This window comes from Equus asinus, chromosome X (assembly GCF_041296235.1).
Source record: "Equus asinus isolate D_3611 breed Donkey chromosome X, EquAss-T2T_v2, whole genome shotgun sequence".
NCBI classification, from domain to species: domain Eukaryota; kingdom Metazoa; phylum Chordata; class Mammalia; order Perissodactyla; family Equidae; genus Equus; species Equus asinus.
In genome coordinates this window covers 132,934,411-132,943,544 of record NC_091820.1, presented here as the reverse complement: position 1 = coordinate 132,943,544, position 9,134 = coordinate 132,934,411, and the positions used below count along the sequence as shown (strand labels likewise).

The following is a 9,134-nucleotide window of genomic DNA, read 5'->3' as shown; positions in this document are numbered from 1 at the left end:
TGGAGATTTGTTTTTTGTATGTTTCTTAGTGATTGGTATGCCTTTGTGCTTGTACTTAGTTTGAGGTTTAGTTTTCGTATGTGAGACACCTCACTGGGGACTCTTTGTTGTTTCTGAGTGCACTCATGTTTGTGTGAGGTTTTAGGTGTATGTGTGCAAGTACGGTTGTGTGAGTTTAGTTCATCTCATGTGATAATTATTTTTTGTGTATTTGGCTTTTTATTGTTGTAGTTTTATTTAGGTCATATTTCCTTCTAAAAAGCTTCTGCACAGCAAAGGAAACAATCCACAAAATGAAAAGGCAACCTAACAACTGGGAGAAAATATTTGCAAACCATATATCTGACAAGGGGTTAATATCCAAAATATGTAAGGACCTTATACAACTTACAGCAAACAAACAACCCAATTAAAAGTTGGGAAAAGGACCTAAATAGATATTTTTCCAAAGAAAACATGCAAAATGGCCATCAGGTAAATGAAAAGGTGCTCAATATCGCCAATCATTAGGGAAATGCAAGTCAAAACCACAATGAGATATCACCTCACAAGTGTTAAGATGACTGTTGTCAAAAAGACCTGAGATAACGTGTTGGCGAGGATGTGGAGAAAACGGAACCTTTGTGTAGTCTTGGTACGAGTGTGAATTGGTGCAGCCACAATGGAAAACAGTATGGCAGTTACTCAAAAGATTAAAAATAGAGCTACCATACAATCCACTACCCCACTTCTGGGTATATAACTGAAAGAAATGAAATCATTATCTCAAGAGCTATCCGTACCCCATTGCTAATTTCACCATTGTTCACAACAGCCAAGACATAGAAACAACCTAAATGTCTGACAACAGATGAATGGATAAAGAAAATGTGATATGAATTATATATATAATTGAGGGGGTGGGAAAAATGTGGAAATGTAGGTCAAAGGGTTCGATCTTCAGTCTTAAGATGAATAAGTTCTGAGGATCTAATGTACAGCATGGTTAACAATATTGTATACTTGAAATCTGCTAAGAGAATAGATCTTAAATGTTCTCACACACACACAAAAAGGTAATTATATGAGGTGACAGATGTGTACCTCATCTTAATGTTGTAATTATTTCACAATATATATGTATATCACCTCATTATGTTGTCCACCTTAAACTTACACAAAGTTACCTGTCAATTGTATATGAATAAAGCTGGAAGAAGAATAAATAAAATAAATACCATTCAAAAGTTGATAATAAGAAACCAACAAAAATCACAAACAACAATAAACAACAAAAATAAATATGGACAGGGGCTGACCCTGTGTCAGAGTGGTTAAGTTCTCATACTCTGCTTTGGCAGCCCGAGGTTTCATCAGTTTGGATCCTGGGTTTGGACCTAGCACGGCTCATGAAGCCATGCTGAGGTGGTGTCTCATATAGCAGAACCAGAAGGACCTACAACTATGTACTGCGGGGCTTTGGAGAGAAGAAGAAGAAGAAGGGAAAAAAAGATTAACAAAAGAAGCTAGTTCAGGTGCCAATCTTAAATAAATAAATACAGACAAAAGAATAAAGAGACACTTCAGTAAAGAAGATATATAGGTAACCAATAAGCACATTGACAATACCAAGTATTAAAGAGAATGGAGAGAGAAAGAAAGAGAATACACAAATCATCAATATCAAGAATAAAAGAATGGATATCCATACAGATCCTAGAGACATCAGAAGTATAATTGGAGGATATTATTAAAAATTTTATGCTAATAACTTTGACAAACTTGATAAAAGCAATAAAATTCATGAAAGACACAGGCAACCAAAACTTACCAAGAAAAAAAATGTAAACATGAACTTCACATCAGGTAAAGAAATTCAATTCATATTAAAATAATCATTAAAAGAAAATACATCTGAAATCATTTTTTAAATCTTGTACGGCTCTAATTCCAAAATTAGGCAAACATATGACCAAAAAAAACCTACAAAGCAGTATTTCTCTTAAATACAGATTCAAAAATCTTTAAGAAAATATTATCATATTTTATCCAGCAATTTATAAAGATTTTCATATTTCATGACACTTTGGAGTTTACCCCAAGAATGCAACGATGGATTAACATCCAAAAATGAAACAATGCATTTCACTATAAGACAATAAAGGTGAAAAAAATTATCTTTTCAAAGGATGTAGTTAAAGTAGCTAATAAAAAATTAACTCTCTCATGATGAAGACAAAACTTGTCAAGCTAGGGATAGACGTGAAACTCCTCAACCTAATTAAAGGCATCTTAAAAAAACCTCCAGCTAACATCATATTCAGTTGAGAAAGACTCAAAGTTTTATATATAAGGTCATGAGCAAGGCAAAGATATGTGCTCTAAAAATGTATATTTAATATTGTATTCCAGAATCATATATCTGATATGGGCCTAGTACCCAGAATATATAAAGAACACTTATAACTCAATAATAAAAAGAGAAATAATCCAATTAAAAAATTGACAAATGATTTGAACAGACATTTCTACAAAGAAGATATTCATGTTGCCAATAAGCTTATGAAAAAATGTGCAACATAATTAAAAACTAGAAAAATACAAACCAAAATCATGATGAAATTTGACTTCACACCTACTAGGATGGCTATACTCAATAAGACAACAAGTGTTGGTTAAGAACAAAGTGAAGAACCAGAAAAATTCATTAATTACTGGTGGGAATATAAAATGGACTAGCTACTTTGGAAGCAGTTTGGCACTTCCTCACAATGCTAAACTGAGTTACCATATGTACCAACAATTCCACTCAGGTATATATCCAAGAGAAATGAAAAGATACGTCCACATAAAAAATTGCACCGATGCTCATTGCAGCATCATCCACTATATTTGAAACCTTAACACCTGTCCTTACAGCACTCTCTAACTGTTCCTAGTTTATATTTTCCCTGTATCATTTATCACTTCTGTGCATCCTAAATATTTTCCAGTTAATTTTTTAAATTAAAAATTAAAATTTTTTAATTACAAGATGTCAATTCCATGAGCACATGTTTTGAGTCTCTTTAATTCTCTGTTGTATTCCTAGCACAGGAAACAGCCTGGTTTCTACTATATTCTTAGTAAATAATTGATAAAGGAATAAATATTTCTTCCAGGTCAACTCTCAAAGGCATTAAGTAGCCTAGTAAATATTTTTGAGACATGATCTTATTCCCAATGTTTGATACCATATCTTTTCTGATTGATTTTTGAAATGTTTTTATGTATTAATACGTTTGACTCTGTGTCATATATTTTAAATATTTTCAAAGTGTTTTCTAAGCTATTTAACAAAATTTTAATCAGATATAGTAAAATTTTCAATTGTACATAGTCATTTCCAGCACCTTTTCTCCTTGAGGCTTTGTTCCATAGTGACAGTACAGTGAGTTGGTTAGGAACACATGTATTATTTCATCTAATCAACTAAAAACCCTAAGGCAATATGCATATTTATCACACATTTGTAGATGAAGAATAAAGCTTCTAGAAGTTAAATTGCTTAAAGCTATGAACTAAACAAGTAGTCTGATCTCATTAGACTAAAGGATATCAAGGTTACCAACAAGGGCAAAGGCAGAAACCGCAAAGCACCTTAAAGCTTAGCCTAGGAAGGTGAGCAAAGCCACATCTGAAACATCCTATTGACAGAAACAAGTTACAACCCAGCCCAACATCACTGCCTGGGGGAAATAAATTCAACCCCTTAAGGGAAGAGGAGAGAAAGGCCCATTAAAAAGGGTGTGTGTTCAGAGGGACACAAGATTAATTGGGCATCCTTATTATAACAATCCACCAAACCACTACACGGTATTTTGACATTCCTTTGTCTTGTAAGCCTTTGTTGTTATTTCCAAAGCGAAACGTAACAGGTTACAGTGTTAAAAGGTGGGGGCTCCTTAAGCAACAACAAAGAGCAGTAAGATGTTGTTTTGCCTGGAATGGAGCATCTTTAATGCCTTCACAATTACTGGCATAGGTCATATGTTTCACTTCATCAATACTACCTTTGGCTTAGAGTTGGAAGGAGCCGGGTATGTAGCTTGGTGACCAAACATTGCTGGATTTGCAACATTCTTTCCAGTTGACTGCTTAAAAACAGCAAGTTGTTAGTTCATATGTCCCCATTTTGGCCAAGGGAGGAAGTTACTTGTTCAATGAACCCTGTAGTCTTAGTCCTCCCCGTCTTCAGTGACCATCATTGGTAGAGAGGACCAAAGCAACGAGGCCTCACATAATTGACCACAAATGGCAGCTGTCCTTTATTGACAAGATTTGGAGTTGGGATGGTTTTGAGGACAGGAGCTTGAGCTGGCTGACATGAACCCCACAGCAAATGCTTGGCAGCTCTGAGATACCGTCTCCAGGCAGCCTGCATCACAGGGGTATGTTTGCGAGCAGAGACTTAAGGGAACAGGAAGGGAAGAAAAGAAAACACAGCACTGAGAAATCAAAATAAGTTTCTGCCATGCACATCATGAGAATCAGGAGAACACAGGACACCAGGATACCCACCTGCCTCCATGCCCCACCCCAACCCACACAAGTGCCACCCTCACCTCTGCCTTGTCCCTATCAGGAAGCACAAGAAGACAGAGGGTGGCAAGGTCCCTATGCCTCATTCTCCTCCCACCTCCTGCCCCACTCTCACCAGCTGCCTCAGCAAATCAATTGCAGAGGGGGTGGAGATCAAGAATTACTCTCATCACCATGGAAATGTCCTGTCATTCCACATGGAAGGTTGTGAGATTACTTTAGGAACCTGGAGAGGATGTAAGAAGCATCGGAGGAAAACTGTCCAATCAGAGCTCATCACCAACCATCATCTTCCTCTGGGCAAACCTTTCTCCTCCAAGCTGTTCTTCCATCTATTCATAGAGGGGCCCCCATCTCTTTCTTCACCTGTTTGCATTCCATCAGGGGTGCCCTTCCCATGTCTGGGTGGGATGGGGCAGTGTCCCTCCCACACCTGCACTGGGATATCCATTTCTCACCGCAACACAAACACCTTGGTCTGCAAGACACACCATCTTTACATGGAGAAGCAGGGAACATTACTGAGGATCCAAGCCCTGTATCTACTGTGTCCTGAGAGGAAGAAGACAAAGAAGACCTGATTAGGTTTCCCAAGTGGAACTGGGCGACTGAGGACAGAGAGACAGTGTTTACCCTTTACCTTGCTGAGAAAGCAGCATCTGAAGCCCAGGGGTCCTCATTTCCATATGTCCTCATGAGTGGGAGGGGCCTCTTACCTCCATCTCTGTCATGACCTCCTTTCATTTCACCCGTTTGTGTACCGGCCTCTTCCTCCTCTACCTGACTACAAGCACACTGAATGCAGAGTCCTGCTGGGCATCAGCTTTCCATCCGCACCATGGCCACGACTCCTGCAAGTTATAGGGGTGGATCCAAAGGCTGTGAATGAATAAAGGCGCCCAAAAGGGACACGGATGCCTCTCGCATCTCAACTGTAGCTGGATACCAGGCTCTGATACTTCATATAAATGTGAAATAATCTGTGTGGGGTCTGTGGAATGTGTAAACATGCTGGCACATGAGCCAAACTTCCCTCTAAGTAAGACCTTCCATGTTCACACCAAAAATGTAAATAAAGCCCATAGGGATTATCAGGACCTCCAAATGCGTACACAGCCTCTGAGGGCACTCCTCTTAAATGCAGAAAAGGAAGGACCTCAAAAATCCACAGAGAGTAGCTCCCCTGAAAATTCTAAGAATTCCTAAATAACATATATCTCTTGTTCAGAAATGAAGCATTTCTAATAGCATAAAATAGCATGAAACACTACTGCAGACCAATGATTTTGGTCGAGGGGAACTGTGTCCACGTTACTTGATCAGACCATGACCTATCTGGGGTGTGGAAAGGGAAGCTATTCTTACAACTCTGACATGCTTGCACCTCCACCCTCTCACCCGCAGAAGCAACTGCCTTTTACCTGCTATCACAGCCAGCTTCGTGCCATGTCTGCTTCCTGATTCTCAGATGGTGCTGCCGGATGAAAACTCAGTCTGCAGGGAGCAGGGAACCCAGAACCAGCAAAATTCCCTGAGCCATGCCACATCCCTGTTAACCCGGCATAGATACGCAGCAGTCAGCCTAATTTTGCAAAGACTTTTTGTCTGTGACTGACAAATATTTTATGAAAGCAGGTTACCTGCACAGGCCTTTGGAGACACCGAGGCATTTCCATTAGGGCTGTGTAGACACCTCCAACTATCCCAGGCCACCGGACTGCCCACCCACACCATTTTGGAAATGGGATGTTTGAAAGTGCCTGCATGTCCTGAGTGACGTCTCAAGAAGAAGGCTCAGCGGCAGGAAAGGCTCCAGCCTCTGCTTCTCCCTCTCCTCCTGCCAGGCCTCACTTCTGCAGAGCCAATAAAGCACAGTGGGTAAGAGCACAGATCCTAGAGACAGCTGGCCTTTCCTCAGAGGCCATGTGCTGCCCCTTCCCAGCCCCATGACCTGAGCAGGTGGTGCAGCCTGGGAAAGCCTGGAGCTCTTGTAGGACTGGAACAGACGCCTGGGGCAGTCATCACTGGCTGGGCAAGGCTAGGGCAGCGAGGGGAGCAGACAGCCTGGAGCACTTTCCTTTTCTGGAGCAGAGGGAGGGGTGTAGCTCTTCTGAGATGGGCAGCAAGCTGCACACACACCAGTTGGCCATGAAACTGCCTGAATGTGGTGTAAGGAAACTCACCGCGGTGGGGGTTGGGATGTCCCCCATTCCTGACACACGGGTGTAAAATGGAGCACCTGCTCCCCTGACACAAAGGGCTGCGGTCCCACAGATGGTCTCCAGGGTCCTGTGTTCTTGCGTCTTCAAATCTTTCCCTCTCCCTCTTGCTTTTTCTGCTTCTCTCTCTCTCCTGCTCTCTCTCTCAAGCTCTCTCAGGGCACACACACAAAAAATGTAAAAGGGAAGACAAAATGGCATTTCCCATTCTCAGGAGGTCTGAGCTGCCTCCCCTCCCTTCACTCCTTCACACACGTATAAAGAAAAGACAAAGCGAACATAGGGACAACTACTCACCAGGTATGAGTCCTGGGCACGAAGTTCAGCCGCGCTCACATGGTGACAACAGAGAACTACATGGGCTGCTTTCAGTATGTGTGTGCATGGCCATCTGAATTTCTTCAAAACCCCGGCCAAGCCAAACCTACCCCCACCCTCTTCTACCCTACCCAGAAGAGGTGTCTCCTCACCTGCCCTGAGTACATTTGGAAAGAACAGACCTCCTTCTTTCTTGTCTTCAGGGCGGGAATGTCCTTACCTGATGATTTTCATGGTAGGATTAGATGTCCACTTAAATGAACTTTGCTGATGTCTTAATTCAATTGGAATGAAGTCTGCTCAAGAGAGAAAGACACTTCCAGCCACCTCCTGTTCCAGAATCACTTACTTGCACTGCAAAGCACAGAAAAGCAATGCAAGCTCCTCGGGAGCAGGAGGCAGGGAAGGCAGAGGACTCAGAGTTTGCTGGGATGGAGAGATCAGGAAGCCTGCTCCTACTCAGCCCCTGGAGGGAAAAGAGCCCTGCCCACCCCACCGTACCCAGTGCAACTTTCAGCCCACCCCCTGGAGTGTTTAACCTCCCCATGGAGCTGCCACAAACCTTCCTGCAAGGGCAGGGTTTCCACCCTCCCCACTCCCTCCCTCCTCCATCCCTGCCTGAGTGAGCATCTGCTTCCCCTGCAGTCAGTCAACACACTGGTTTGCAGGCCTCAGAGGGAACAGGGACCCTCACATTCAGCCAACCACAGTCCTCTATGCCCCACACCTCGCAGCCCCTCTCCAAGGCTTATCCGCCTCACCTCTGGATCCAGAGAATAATCTGTGAATATGTGCAGGCACCAGGAGACAGAAGGAGAGATGATTCATGGCATGCCAGATCCTCGTGTAGGCACTCACAGGGAAAGCATGCCAACTTATTAATTAAAAATGATTAATGAGAGACATGAGTCTACACTGGATGGTTTTTCCCAGGGCCCTTCACCAAACCTCTTCAAATCCAGAAGGAATTCAAGTGTTCCCCCAGGCTGCACAGCCCTGAGGTGTCCTGAATGAGGGAGCCCCTTCCTTCCCTCTGATGCCAGATTTTCCAGAGGTTCCTCTGTCCCTCGGAGTTTCGATTATTAAGAGGACTTTTTCATACCTTTGCAGTCCAATGTACTAGTCTCCTTCTCCAGATTCTAGAACGAGACAACTAGTCTACATGTAAGAGAAGAGAAGAAGTGCTGAGGACATGCTTCCCTGGGCCTACACGGGGCTTGCTGTAGGAGCCTCTACATGACAGCTGGCAGCCCCTAAGGGTCTGTTCTGAGGTGCAGCAGGGTCCACAAGCAGCCGTTGCCACTGCCACATCAACTCCCGAGAGGGTATGTCCAGGGTCCGCCATTTCCCCATGTGACAACTGCTTCCTTCTTTCCCTACCTCCTCGTCCTTCAACGTGGAGACGAACTGCTCGCTTCCGATCACATCCTCCATGTTTGCTCTCCCTCTTCACCCTCAGGCTTCTCAACCTTCCTTGGAGATTGCATCACAAAGCCAGGGAGCATGGAACTTTGGGGGTGGGGATGGGAAGTGGCAAGGCTCAAAACGCAAAGCTGGAATGCTCAGGTAATTTAACAAATATTGATTGAGCAGCCATTTCTCTAGCATAGCGTTGTGCTAGGTGCTAGGCACACACACAAATTCCCTCTCACGGACCCTTCATTGCTCTTGGAGGTAGTCAGAAAATATGCAAGGAAAGGAAGAACAAGAATATTTGTTAGGGTCATTATTATGATGGAAAAATATAACAAGTTAATATGAAAATGAGGGGCTGCCTGGGATTGGGTGAATCTGAAAAACCTTCTTTGTCTTTATTTTTTCTTTTAAGAAAAATGGAAAGGGAAGTTATGTGGGTAACTATAAATGAAAATTGGCTGTTCAAAACAACTATAACGATAGTGTCTTAAAAGATTTATGTTATATATAGAAGTAAATTATGGGACAAAAGTGTAACAAAGAACAGGAAGGAAAAAAGGAAGATAAACACTTTCAAGACTCTTTGCAGAAGTGGTAAAAGTATTAGTTTAAGTTAGATGT

General features: G+C 42.4%; 1 long non-coding RNA gene across 1 annotated transcript; it reads right to left on the bottom strand.

Annotated features, from left to right (window-relative positions):
* Window positions 1–1,847: 1,847 nt before the first annotated feature.
* On the bottom strand, window positions 1,848–7,502 carry LOC123282657 (uncharacterized). The gene is made up of 3 exons (XR_011499768.1): window positions 6,201–7,502; window positions 5,982–6,109; window positions 1,848–5,411 (listed from the first exon to the last, which is right to left on the bottom strand). It is a non-coding gene; the product is annotated as an uncharacterized lncRNA (long non-coding RNA).
* Window positions 7,503–9,134: the final 1,632 nt, after the last annotated feature.